Raw genomic sequence first — 12,714 nt, 5'->3', positions numbered from 1 at the left:
ATCAATGATGATTCTCTCTCATCATTGGTGTGTCTATCTCTCCCTCTCCCTTCCTCTCTGAAATCAATCGCCATTCTCTAAAAGTAGAACGGTGGTTGCCAGGGGCTGGGGGCAGGGGGAAGGGAGAGTTAGTGTTTAATGAAGAAAGAGTTTCAGTTGGGGAAGTTCTGGAGATGGATGGTGGTGATGTACTTATTGGCACAGGATGTTCCCCTTAAAAATGGTTAAAATGGCCCAGCTGGCATGGCTCAGTGGTTGAGTGTTGACCTATGTACCAGGAGGTCACAGTTCAATTCCTGGTCAGGGCACATGCCCGGCTTGCAGGCTCGATCCCCAGTGTGGGGTGTGCAGGAGGCAGCTGATCGATGATTCTCTCTCATCTCTCTCTCTCTCTCTGTCTCTCTGTCTCTCTCTCTCTCTCTCTCTCTCTCTCTCTCCCTTCCTCTCAGAAATCAACAAAAACACATATAAAAAAGATTAAAATGGTAAATTTTTATGTTATGTGTATTTTACCAAAAGAAAAAGAAATCAAGTTGCCTAAGAGGAGACTATGCAAAGCAGAAGCATTTCAATGCAGCCTCTACCCCACCCCTTGGGGGTCCTTCTCAGTCTCAAAAGAAACCCAGGTTGGGGTGGGAGGAAGGAAGCCTGGCTTTTAAAACATTCCTTAGCCTCTGATGGAGATGGAAATGGGGAGAACAGAACAGAGCCTTCAAAAGTTTGGAGTCCTGCCCTGGCTGGTGTGCGCAGAGGTTAGAGCATCGGCCGGAACACTGAAGGGTTGTGGGTTCAATTCCCGGTCAAGGGCACATACCTGGGCTGCAGGTTCCATTTCCTCCCCACTCTCCCTTCCCATTGGCATGTGTGCGGGAGGCAACCAATAGATGTGTCTCTCTTATATGGACGTTTCTCTCTCTCCCCCCTTCCCTTTCTCCTTTCTACTTGCTCTAAAAATCAATGGAAAAAATATCCCTGGGTGAAGATTAATACCAACAACAAAAATGTTTAGAGGCCTAAGAGCCCTTCAGGTGAGGACATCTGTCATTCTCTGCTGAGCGGGAACCAGCTCCTCTGACCTTTTGTAGGAGGAAAGGACGCTTACACTCGTGTACACACCTCATCATGCACACTGGGTACATGCACAGGCACTCACCCAGGATCGGTGTCTTTTACGGCAAGAAGTAAGTTAATTAAACCATCCCCCTGGCCTTTGTAGCTGGGGCAGGTGGCCCTTGTCAGCCTGCACGTCCCTCCTCCCTGACCATATCCTCTCTCTACTGTGGGGCAGAGAACCTCAGGGGGGGCTGATGGCAGAGCAGATGTGCAGGCAGAACCCCCTCTCTGCTCTTGGTACCCCCTGCAAGAGGGGGAAGGTTCTTCATGCCCTGGCAGGGGCGCCTCTGAGCAGCCCGCGGGCGGAAAGCCTTGCTGAGGAATTCCTCTCAGAGACAGGCTCAGTGCCCAGGCCGTCTCTAACATCGGCAGGGCCAGCACTTCTGTTATCAGGTATGAGCCCAAGCTCCACAAAGGCTGGCCCAGGCCTCCTTGGCAGTCGGGGCCCGCAGACAGGCCCCGAGAGGGCTGTGGAGATGTGGAGCACAGGAGATAAGGGCAATGGCTCTTGGACTTTGGCTCCGGTGTCCTGGGAGCTGTGGGCAGGCAGCCCAGCCAGCCATGTGGCAGGATCCGCGTCTGAGTGTGGCCTGGGACAGACTTGCCGCCACCATGTTCACATCCCAGCCGTGCCTGTGTTCCCATCCCAGCAAGCCCCTGGGTTCTCACAGCCTCACCTACCTGCTCAGTGGAATGGGGGTGTGCGAACAGGCCCCTGTGGGTGTGTTGGGAGAGAGAGATGAGGTAACAATGACTGTGGGTAACTGACAGCACAAAACGCAGCATCCTGGAACACGCCACTGCCATTTGCTTCCTCTCCAGCTCACGATAGTTTCCAGCAACCAGCAGCTGATTCTCTAGGGCGGCTGGAGCTGAGAGGGAGAGAAGGAGGTGGAGGAGAGAAAGGGCGGTGAGGGAACTGGGGCTGGGGCTTGAGCACACGTCTGGGGTGCAGAGGGCAGCGCTGGACAGCCAGCTGCTTCTCCCTCCGGATGTGCCAAAGCCACGGGACCAGAGAGAGCTCCTCTGAGCCAGTCTGTACGCAGGACATAACCTGCTATACCTGCTCCTGTGCTCTTTGCACAGGGAAGGTAAGTGGGGGTTGAAGCACATCTAGGAGCTGCTGTCCAGATGGTCTGATCTTCTCTCAGGGCTGGCCTCTCACCTAAACATCATCAGCATTGGTGGCGGGGGGGAGGGGGGCGCGGGGGGCAGAGGAACTGTGAGGCATTCTGTGCCCAACCCTGACCAACAGAACAAGAACAAACTGTCATGGTGGAATTGTGTCCCCCAAACTCACCCGTTGAAGCCCTAACCCCCAGTCCCTCAGAACGTGACCCTGCTTGGAGGCAGGGTGACTGCAGATGCAATGAGTTAGGATTAAGTCATTAGGGTGGGCCTTCATCCAGCTGACTGGTGTCCTCATAGAAAACGGAGACTTGGGCGGAGACACGTGCCTACTTGGAGAATGCCATCTGAGGATACGGGCAGAGGTGGGGTCACCTACAAGCCCAGGAGCCAGCGCTGCTGACACCTTGATTTCGGACCTCTGGCCTCCAGAACTGAGACAATACATTCCTGTTGTGTAAGCCCCCCCAGGCTGTGGTACTTTGTTCTGGCGGCCCTGGCACACTCACACATATGCCCTGGGAAAGGGACCAGCCTTGGCACCAGGGACAGACACGGGCCAGCACTGATGCCAACAGTAAGCTTTTTAAAACATCAGCTCCACAGCCTGCACGTTGCCAGGAAGGACCTGGTCACTCAGCGCTCCTGGAAGTCCCCTGGGAGCAGTCCAACTTCCAGAATGCAAAGCTAACATCTTATCTCCCTCTCTCTCTCTCTCATTCATTCATTCATTCATTCATTCAGCAAACACCTTATTGGGTCCCGGCTGTTTTTCAGGTGGAGCTTGGCCCTGGGAATGCAGTGGGCGGAGGGCAGGCTTAGTCTGCCCTGAGAGCCCTGGTGGGGAAGGCAGACCTTCCCAAATAGAGGCCCCTAATCACGTGGGACAAAGGAGTCCAGTGACAGCTTGGCAAGGGACCTCTGGTCTGTTCCTCCGTGTCAGCCTCCCCCATGCAGCTGCCAGGCTTTGGGGCATGAGGGTCAGGCTCCCGGGACAGCCTGTCACAGGTGGAGAGGGTCCCACCCCAGGGAGGACACACACTACTTCTGCGGAATGTGGGGTAGCTGGCTGTCAAAGGTCAACTTCTGTTGGGGCCGGTGACACTGCAGAACACATCCAGCACCGGGTTTTGCAATATGTATTGTCATCGTTTTCGCAGCAGTCCTCAAAGAGACCTGGTGGAGCAATACGATGGTGATAATGAGGATGACCCCTTGTTTACAGCCCTGTAAGCTAAGGCGCCCAGAGTCCCAGCCAGGGCTCTGCGGGGAGAGGGGGGTAGGGGGAATGGGGTCAATGCCAGCATCAGCTGCTCCAAGCAGACTTGGCCGTGAGCAGGGGTGAGGCATGGGACTTCCCCAGCCAGGCTGCTCTCCCAGAGCTCGGGGCCTCTGAGGGCTTAGAGCAGGGAGCCTGCAGGGCAGCGCACACCCAGGCAGGCTCGGCCTCCGGCACACCGGCGGGCAGCTTGCGGAGGTCAGGGTTCACCACGCTTTCTTCTTACTCCAAAAAACAGTGTAAAAAATACATGTTATCCACAAGCTACTGGGCAAGGCTCTAATTTGTCAGTGTGGCCTTATCACATAGTGGCTCTAGGATTCACCTGCCTGGCTCAAATCCTGGCTTATTAGTTCAGTGACCTTGGACAAGTTACTTACCATCTCCAAGCCCCAGGCTCTTCATCAGTCAAATGTGGCTACAATACCAGCACCTCCTTCTGAGGTTGTTTTGAGAGGTAAATGACGTATTTTGCAGTTAGTGTCTAGTACAAAGCCCAGGGCATTACTGAGCACACCTTTAAACACTAGACATGGATATGATTATTGGGATCCAGATGTGGGCTTTGGTCATTGGATTTGAATTCAGAGCTATCAGGTACTGGTTGTGTGATCTCGGGCAAGTGGCTGCCCCTCTTTGTAGGGGACGCTGTGGTCCCTGCCCAGATCCCCATCAGGACTGAGGCTCTCACTCCCCCGTTGCTGGGAATGTTGGCAGTTGATGGGTTCAAGCTGGGTTTCTCTCTGGGCCTTGCCTTCTGCTGAAGAGAGCCACCTTGCTCAAGGTAAGCCTGCCCTTGACCTGCTGCTGGGGGGTGGAGGTAGGGGGACCAGACCCTCGTGTCTCAAGGCGGGATGACCCTGGAGGGACAGCAGAGTTGCCCGTGGGATCATCCCGAGCCTCCCTAGCTGCAGCATTGCATTTCAGTTCTCTCTCTGCCCACTCCAGGAGTCCTCATCCCCTTGCAGGGGTTTCTGAGTTCACTTCCCAATAAACCTGCACACAAATCTCTGTCTCGGGGTGTGCTTTCCAGGGAACCTCACCTGTGCCAGTGGAGCCAGGAAAATCCTAGTGATCGGCCCTAAACTGGAATTTTGGCACCAGCTCACCTGGGGCCAGCTGGCCACGAGGACCTCAGGCACGAGGTTGTGGTATAATTGTTAACATTTCCCAGGGGGTGAACTGGGTCGGGATACTGGTGGAAGGGATTTCTCTGGTGCGAGCCGGTCACTGTACATTACGTCGTGTGCTTACTGTGCTAGTTTGAGCCGGGAGCTAAGTCGCCCTCAGTAGAAAGTCCTGCCCCTGTAGGCCTTGGTTTCCTGAAAGATGAGGGGGCGGAGCCAACCAATTGGACAAGCTGATTCGCTGAGGCCCTTGCAGCTCCAGCATGGTGAACTAGTGATGGGGGTTTAGGTGGGATGGGAGTGCCCTGGAGCCAAGACAGTGCAAAAAAAAAAAAAAAACACGAGGGGTGGTGGGTAGGGGGCGGGGGCCTGAAGGAGATTTTCTGTGTCCCCACTTTGCCTGAAGCAGAGCTTTGATCCTTGGCTCGCTGCCCTGTTTTGGGGCCCCTCACTTCCTCGCCCAGCCCTCCCCTGGGCTGCTGGGCTCTGATGCTCGTGTAACCGTGGACCAGCTCAAACTGGTCCTATTCTGCTTAAGGTCTGCAACCAAAGTTTAAACCTTGCATACACCACTAGTGAGTAACACTTGTGACCCCTAACTGCTACCCCTTAAAACCCTGCCCCGAATCCTGGATCAGGAAGACAGATTAAAAAAAGATATATATTTTTACTTATTTCAGAGAGGAAGGGAGAGAGAGATAGAAACATCAACGATGAGAGAGAATCATTGATCGGCTGCCTTTTGCACACCTCTAGCCCACAACCCCGACATCAAATCATGACCTCCTGGTTCATAGGTTGACACTCAACCACTGAGCCACGCTGGCCGGGCAGTCTTGAGCCTTGTGTCCTGTCTCCTTGCCAGTCGACTTGCAAATAAGGCTCCTTTCTTTTCTCAAAAGCCGGTGCCATAGTGTCAACTCTTGTGTGCAGTGGGCAGTGAGCCCTCATTCGGTAACAGTTGGGCTCCTGTATGACCCACTTTCCTCAGGATAACGTTGGCCTCATAGGCTTCCCTCTCTTCCTCCCAGGTCTCCCCGCGCCCTGGCAGGAAGCTGTGGCTCAGGATCACAGGCAGTTGCAGAAGTTGGAGAGGACAGAGCCCCCTGGGCAAGCAGGGGCCTCACTCCATGCCCTCAAGATGACGGTGTGGGCACCTGACTCACCTGTAATTCACGCCTCAGCCAGCCCATGAGCAGACACTCAGGGAAGAAATGGAAGCTTTGAAGGGTTGAGTGGCTTCTTGAAGGTCCCACAACTCTGGTCAGAGCCACACCCACATCCAGGCCGGAGTTGCCCCGGGCCTGGCTCTGCGGCCCGCTCTTCCTCCTGGTGGGGGCCCATTCAGAACTTCTTGACAACATACGAGGGGACGTGAGACATTGGGGCTGTGATCAGAATAGTGGAAGGTTTTACTTTTTGTTTGCTTGTTTATTTATTCATTTCAAAGTGGAAATGATGAATAATTTAGAATACTTTAAAGTTCAAAATATGGAATTTAAAGAACAAAGTAAAAATTACCCTTAAGTTCCACCAACTGGAGATAGTTACTGCTAACAGTTTGGTGAACAGATTTCCAGACAGCTCTGAGTACATGTGCGTGTGCGATTTTATGATAATGGGATCATACACTGTCTCATAATCTGTTCTTTTTACTCAACAGCATGTCATGGAAATCTTCCCATATCAGTAAATATAGCTCTTAATGGCTGCAGGCCACCCACTGTATTTCATTGCCAATGATAGTCTGCACAAGCTTTTATTTATCAGAGCCAATACTGCTGGGCATTTAGATTGTTTCCCGTATTTCACTGTCATAAAAACTCCAGGGTGGACATTATGACCCCTCTGCCATGGCCACTGGTCCACCTACCGTCTGAGGGCACATTTCAGCAGGCTGATCTTAAAGAAGAACCCCCAAGGCCGCGGCCTTGCTCGGCAGCCTCACTCGAGTCCCCGATTCCTCCCTGGGGCTCAGAGGCCCCATCCAGGTGCCCTCACAGCAGGTCAGCAGACACACACTCAGGGAGGCAGCCTTCCTTCCTTGGGCAGTTCTGGGTAAGGGACAGGGATGAGTCCTTGCCCCCAAGCTGTGAACTTTCCAAGTCTGAAGACATCACCAATGCACAGCATCGGTCCTGCCCCGTCTGGTGGGGCTTGTAACTGCGAGGGGCTTGGCTTTGCCCTCGGGAGGCCAATGGGCCAGCGGAGGCTGAAGCCACTTGGGCAAAGGCTGCCAGTGGGCCAGAGGGAATCCCTGCCGGGATGGGAGCCTGCGCTTGATGCTCCACTGACTTATGCTTTATTAGTTCTTTCATTCAGGAAGCCAGGTCTGAGGTGGGGGCTGAGCGTGTGGAACTGAAGAAGACAAGGCTCCCAGTTGGTAGGGGAGAGGCCGCTCCACCCCAGCGCTCAGCTCTGCTCACCGCGCCCTGTCCTGTGCTGTTGCCTCACATAGCAAGATGCTCCCCTTTCCAGCTATTGTGCCTGCTTTCTGGGCAGGAGAAGGGGAAAGAGCTGTGTTAGCCCAGTCTGTCCTTTTAAAATGCCTTTCTGACACCCACACCCTCTGACTTCCACATGTATTTCATCGTCCAGAACTGGGTTACCTGGTCACCCATATATTTAGCTGGCTTCATTGTAACCCCAAACCAAATTGGGGTCTGCTAGAAAGGAAAAAGGGGAGAAGGATATTGGATGCCATGAAGTTGACTGGATTGGATATTTTGGCTTAGAATGTCCTACTTGGCAAGTCACCAGGCCCTTCTCTTCATCCCAATGTTGGCCACAGTAGAGAATATAATGTGGATTTTCTGCTGAGTTGGAGGTTTCTGCGGATATCAGAAGCTAGGAAGAGGAAGAGGGGTATTCTGACCACACACCTTCCTCATGCTAATCCTTGAGTCCTCCCCTCTACCTGAACGCCCTACTCAGAAATGCAGGGTCGGGTGCAGGGGCGCAGGACCAGAGGGAGCAGGCAGTTTTGCTAGGCAGGGGAGTGAGGTCCAAAAGCTGCCCCGGAACCTCAGCTACCCTCCGGGACAGCGGGGCTGGGGGCTGAGGTATTGTCCTGCACATCCCATCCTCCCCGCGGAGAGCACGGTGGCCATGGTCACAGGCCTCTCTCCCTTCTTCCAGGCTCAGCCCAGCTTCCTCCCTGAGGACCACTCACCCTTCCCACCCAAGCCACCCACCTCGCTGGGGCAGGATCTGCATGCTATTGTGGGGCTCACACTTTCTTTTAAAAATATATTTTTATGGATTTCAGAGAGGAAGGGAGAGGGAGAGATAGAAACATCAATGATGAGAGAGAATCATTGATCGGCTGCCTCCTGCATGCCCCCCACTGGGGATCGAGCTCGCAATCCGGGCATGTGCCCTTGACCGGAATCAAACCCGGGACGCTTCAGTCCGCCAGGCCGATGCTCTATCCACTGAGCCACACCGGCTAGGGCAAGCTCACACTTTCTTGAACGGTGGTCTTCGAAGTGAGGTAGCCTGATCAGTAGCATCGGCGTCACCTGAGACTTTGTCAGAAATGCACATGCTTGGGCCCACCCCACCCCTGAGACTCTGGGGGTGGAGCCCAGCCCTGTTTTCCAGCCCTCCAGGTGACTCTGATGCACGCTCGCTTGCTGACCACTGACGCAGAAGGACTCGAAGGCTCTGAGACAGCGTCTGGGCTGTGGGTGGCATCCCAAAGGCAGCTGGGAAGGGCAGCACTTGAAAAAGGAGCCCAGCTGGCCCTCTGCGCTTCAGCACAGGCCACACCAGGCGATAACGCTGCGGAGACTGAGATTCTGGAGTCTAAGAATAACTGTTTAGAGCTAGACACTGAAATAATTTCATAGATTTGGGAGCTGAGGCTGAGACAGTAGACGGTATTTGCCTAAATTGAATAGCAAAAGTGGAACTAGAATTCAAGTTTTCTGAATCCTAAGTGAGAGACGCAATTTTTTTCCAAATCGAAACATCTTTTTAAAAAAAGGTACTATTTATACCTATTGGGAGAATCTTTTAAAAGAACGTGGTTCTACGGAACCCATCCTCATGTGAGGAAAGCCCCGGGGAGGACGCTGCAGGTGGGGTGAAGCCTCGTCTGCCACGTGCTGTGGGGCCAGGAGGACCTGCCTGTCCTCGCGGCTGTCACTCCCCTTCTCACTGTCCCTTCTCCCACCAGCACAGAGGCCTCTCCAGGTGAGACCAAGGTCAGGGGCAGTGGGCCTCAAACGTACTTGTGTCTTCAGAGCCCTGAGAACAGGATCGCAGAGCTGGGCAGCTGTGCACACAGCAGGCCAGCCCACCCCAACCAGCTGTGGGGCCCAGGGCAAGAGTACCCACGGAGGCCTACCTACCATGTGGCTACAAATGTAAAAGTTACAAATCAAACTAACGAACTTAAGTAAAAAGTGTTTTGCCTTCCCCTTTAACAAATGAACCTTTACAAAGACGTGGCAGACTGGAATATGAGGTGCAGAGAGAACAGGCTCTCACCCCATAGCCACCCCTCCTCTTCCCACCCAGGCTCCATCCCAGACTTGGAGGGGCTTGTGCATGTCAAGTGGACACCGTGGCCTGTTCATCTCCTGCAAAGAGCCACCTGTGACCACCGCTGGGAGGCAGGACCTGGAGAAGCGAGAGGCCTGTCCAGACTCTAGAGGCTGGCTCAGGACTGCTCAGGAGCATGGTGAACAAGATGGGGTGTGGCCCGACTGGCGTGGCTCAGTGGTTGAGCATTGACCTATGAACCAGGAGGTCACGTTTCGATTCCCAGTCAGGGCACATGCCCAGGTTGCGGGCTCGATCTCCAGTGTGGGGTGTGTAGGAGGCAGCTGATCCATGATTCTCTCTAGTCATTGATGTTTCTCCTCTCTCTCTCTCTCCCTCTCCCTTCCTCGCTGAAGTCAATAAAAACATATTTAAAAAAAGATGGGGTGTGGGCTCTGGGCGAACGCATCCCTTTTCCTGTGACTTCTCCTGCAGGGGGTGGGGTGCCGTCAGAGGAGGGCTCCAGCAGAGGCCCTGAGGGCTGCTCCTCACAGTGTGGGCACCACCTGGGACTCTCAGCCACGCTCCAGACCCTACTGCGTCAGAATCAGCATCCTAACAAGCTTCGGGGTTTGTGTGCACAGCAAAGTTAGGAAAGCACTGCCCTAAGGCACAAAGCCCAGGCCCAGGGTCCCTCTTGTCCAGGTTTGGGGGTCCTAGCAGCGGGTATCAATAAGCATTTGCTCAATGAATGCCAACTGTCACCTAGGACAGGCCTGGTAGCCACCAGGTGGGTGGCTGCCTGGCTCTCAGCGCCTTCATTTCCTTTTTCTCTGGGGCATTGGCGGCTGCTTTCACTGTGCCCGGCCTGAGCTGATTGGTCCGATAGGAGACACCTGACCCACAATGGGCCAATCAGATGATCTCGCTCAGAAATTGGACCGTTAAGCCCCAAGAACAAGCTCCCGGGGTAATAAATAGCAAGTCACAGTGACTGCCTCTCCTGCGCCTGTGATGTGCCAAGATGGTGCTGCGTTTCATGTATAACCCGGTCTGCACAACAACTTCGGCAAGTGGGTGTTATTCTTCTGCTCACTTTTCAGATGAGGAGACGGGGCTCAGATGTTAACTCTCCCAAAGCTCAAGGGGGCCAGGGGCAGCACCGGGAGGGCTGAGGGATGGGCTGAAACTGAGCATGTGGTGTGGTGTGGTGTGGTGTGGTGTGGGACACCGTCGTCAGCGTCTGCTGCCAGGTCTCCAGCCTCAGGATGATTGTGCCAACCACCCAGAGATGGCTGTGCGCAGTGGGAGTGAGACCCGGCTCTGCAAGACGGCTGCGGCCAGGGAGGATGGGTGGCAGGAGATGTGGGAGAGGGGAGCATAGAGAACCTCCATTCCCCAAGCAAGAGCAGGGCGCTGGCCAAGGCCAGCCCGGCCATCAAACTCCAGGCCAGGCCGGCGAGCTCCCAGTGTGAGCCTGCTGGAGATCGGACCCCCTTGCCTCCCTCCAGTGAGTTAGCAGCTAACGTGCCAAAGGGAAGGTGTGGGCCGCTGACTGTGGAGGCACAGGGGAGGGGTAGGGACATGTGCATCTTCCTCGGTTCGACCCCAAGAAGCTCCCGGGCTGAGGCAGCTGGGCTGGGCCAGGATGACGGAGGCCCTGTGAGGCCAGAGAACCGTCCATAGGGGAGAGAGAGAGAGAGCAGCTGGGCCCTCACGGGCTGGACCCTGACTCCGGTTCTCAGGGAACAGGGCTCTGAGTGGAAACTGCCATCTGGGCAGGGGTGTGACCTGGGGCAGGTCGGCCTCCACCCATCTCAGAAGACAAACCAATCAGCAGCAGGAAGTTCTATCAGAATCCACGCCTCAGCAGGTGCAGGGCTGTTTGGCTTTATTGAGAACAAACCATCTTCTCTGGGCGCTAACACAGTGGGGGCCCCCGGCCGTCGCCTCGCAGTGGAGGTCACACCGCACTCACTCAGGCCACACCGTGGGTGGCTCACCGCCTAGGGGTCACACGCTGGCGGCTTTCTGACCCAGGGTAGCCATACTGAACACACTTCTCACTGCACGGATCTCCCTTAAAAAAAAAATCAAACCATCAGAGAAGAATCCTTTGCTGCGCCATGAAGAGGGTCCAAAGCTTGAGAGCAGAGGGGCTCCTCCTGGCCCCTCGTGGTGGTCGGTCGGGGGGAGGGCCTTGCCCAGCATGGTGGCCAGGACCCCTCAGGACGGTGTGACGATGGCCGGGATGCTGCCAGGGGCCTCCTCTGCAGCTGGGGGATGGCCGGGACCCGACGCCCACAGGTGGGGGCGCAGTACTGGGAGCCCCGCTTGTCATCAGTGTCTCTGAGGCCCCCGCAGGCTGGGATGGAAACAGCTCCAGGCCCACGCGGCTCCTGCTGCTTCTCTCGCTTTGGTTTTTCAGGGAGCAAAACTCAGGGTAAGAGCTGGCAGTTCTGGGAAGTTCTTCTGGCTCCTCAGACGACTGTGGCAGCAATGGAGTAGAGAGAGGACCCTCTCCAGGCACTTCCGCCGACGCTCACAGGGACAGGAAGAGGGACTCTTGCTCTGGGAAAGTGGCCTCAGGTCCGCTCGGTGCAGGGCTGGGTGGGGAGACCCCTGGCACACTGCGAGGAGACCATGCTCCGCCAGCGCCTAACCTGGGCCTGTGGCTCTTCTGACAAAGAGAAAGGCATCTCCCAGTTCCCAGTGCCTCCGAGGTCCCTTCGGTCTGCACCCAGCCGCTGCTGCCAGATGGACAGGCCTGGCTGCCGAGGGGTGGGCGTCACACTGCTGGTGGGGGAAGGGGGTGATCTGAAGAGGAGGGAACGCAGGCGGAGGGACTCCTGCTGACTGGGCTTCACCCCAGGGCAGAGCCTGGTGCAGCCGAATTCACCGAATGGCAGGGCAACAGCATGTCTAGCTCTGAGCCTCCCTCCTGACAGCAGACAGGTGTTCAGGCAGAACTTTAGACCCTGACCTGCCTCGGGCCCCAGGCCCCTTAAGAAATCTTACTAAGGAGCATTTCCTTTGTCTGAGGGGCCCTGGAGGGTTTCGTCCCAAAGGCCCAGCCCCGGCCTCCCTGGCCCTGCCCGCCCAGCACAGTCAGGGGGCCAGTGGTCTGGGCCGCACCGAGCCACACAAGGGGAGACCGTGGGGCTGCCGGAGCCGGAGGCGTTGGCTCCTCGGAGGGCCTGGCTGTAGCTCATCTGGTGGAAGCCGTGGTGGCCGGACCCAGTGTCCTCAGGAGGGAGGCTGGGACCGAGTCTTGAGGACAGATGGGGCGGGGCTGATGGAGGTGCAGGGTCCTTCTCCAGAGGGAAGTGGGAACCAGCAGGGAGGGGCCAGCAGGCCCTGTCATCTCTCAGCCCCCGGGAGGGCGGCTCCAGCAGAGGGAGCCCTGGGGGAAGTCCGGCTCAGCCTGTTTCCTTGGTAACTGGCTTTTCCCAAGCCCAAGCCTGGTGAGGCCCCAGGTGGTGGGAGCTGCAGGTCTGCGGGGAGGCAGTGCCAGCTGTGGGGGGGCTGTGCGTGGAGGCGGGCCAGCTGCCGCAGGTGGCAGAGGGACAGGTGGAGCCG

Source organism: Eptesicus fuscus, chromosome 3 (assembly GCF_027574615.1).
Source record: "Eptesicus fuscus isolate TK198812 chromosome 3, DD_ASM_mEF_20220401, whole genome shotgun sequence".
In the NCBI taxonomy this organism is placed as follows: Eukaryota; Metazoa; Chordata; class Mammalia; order Chiroptera; family Vespertilionidae; genus Eptesicus; species Eptesicus fuscus.
The sequence above is the reverse complement of the archived record's forward strand: the minus strand, read 5'-3'. Positions refer to the sequence as shown.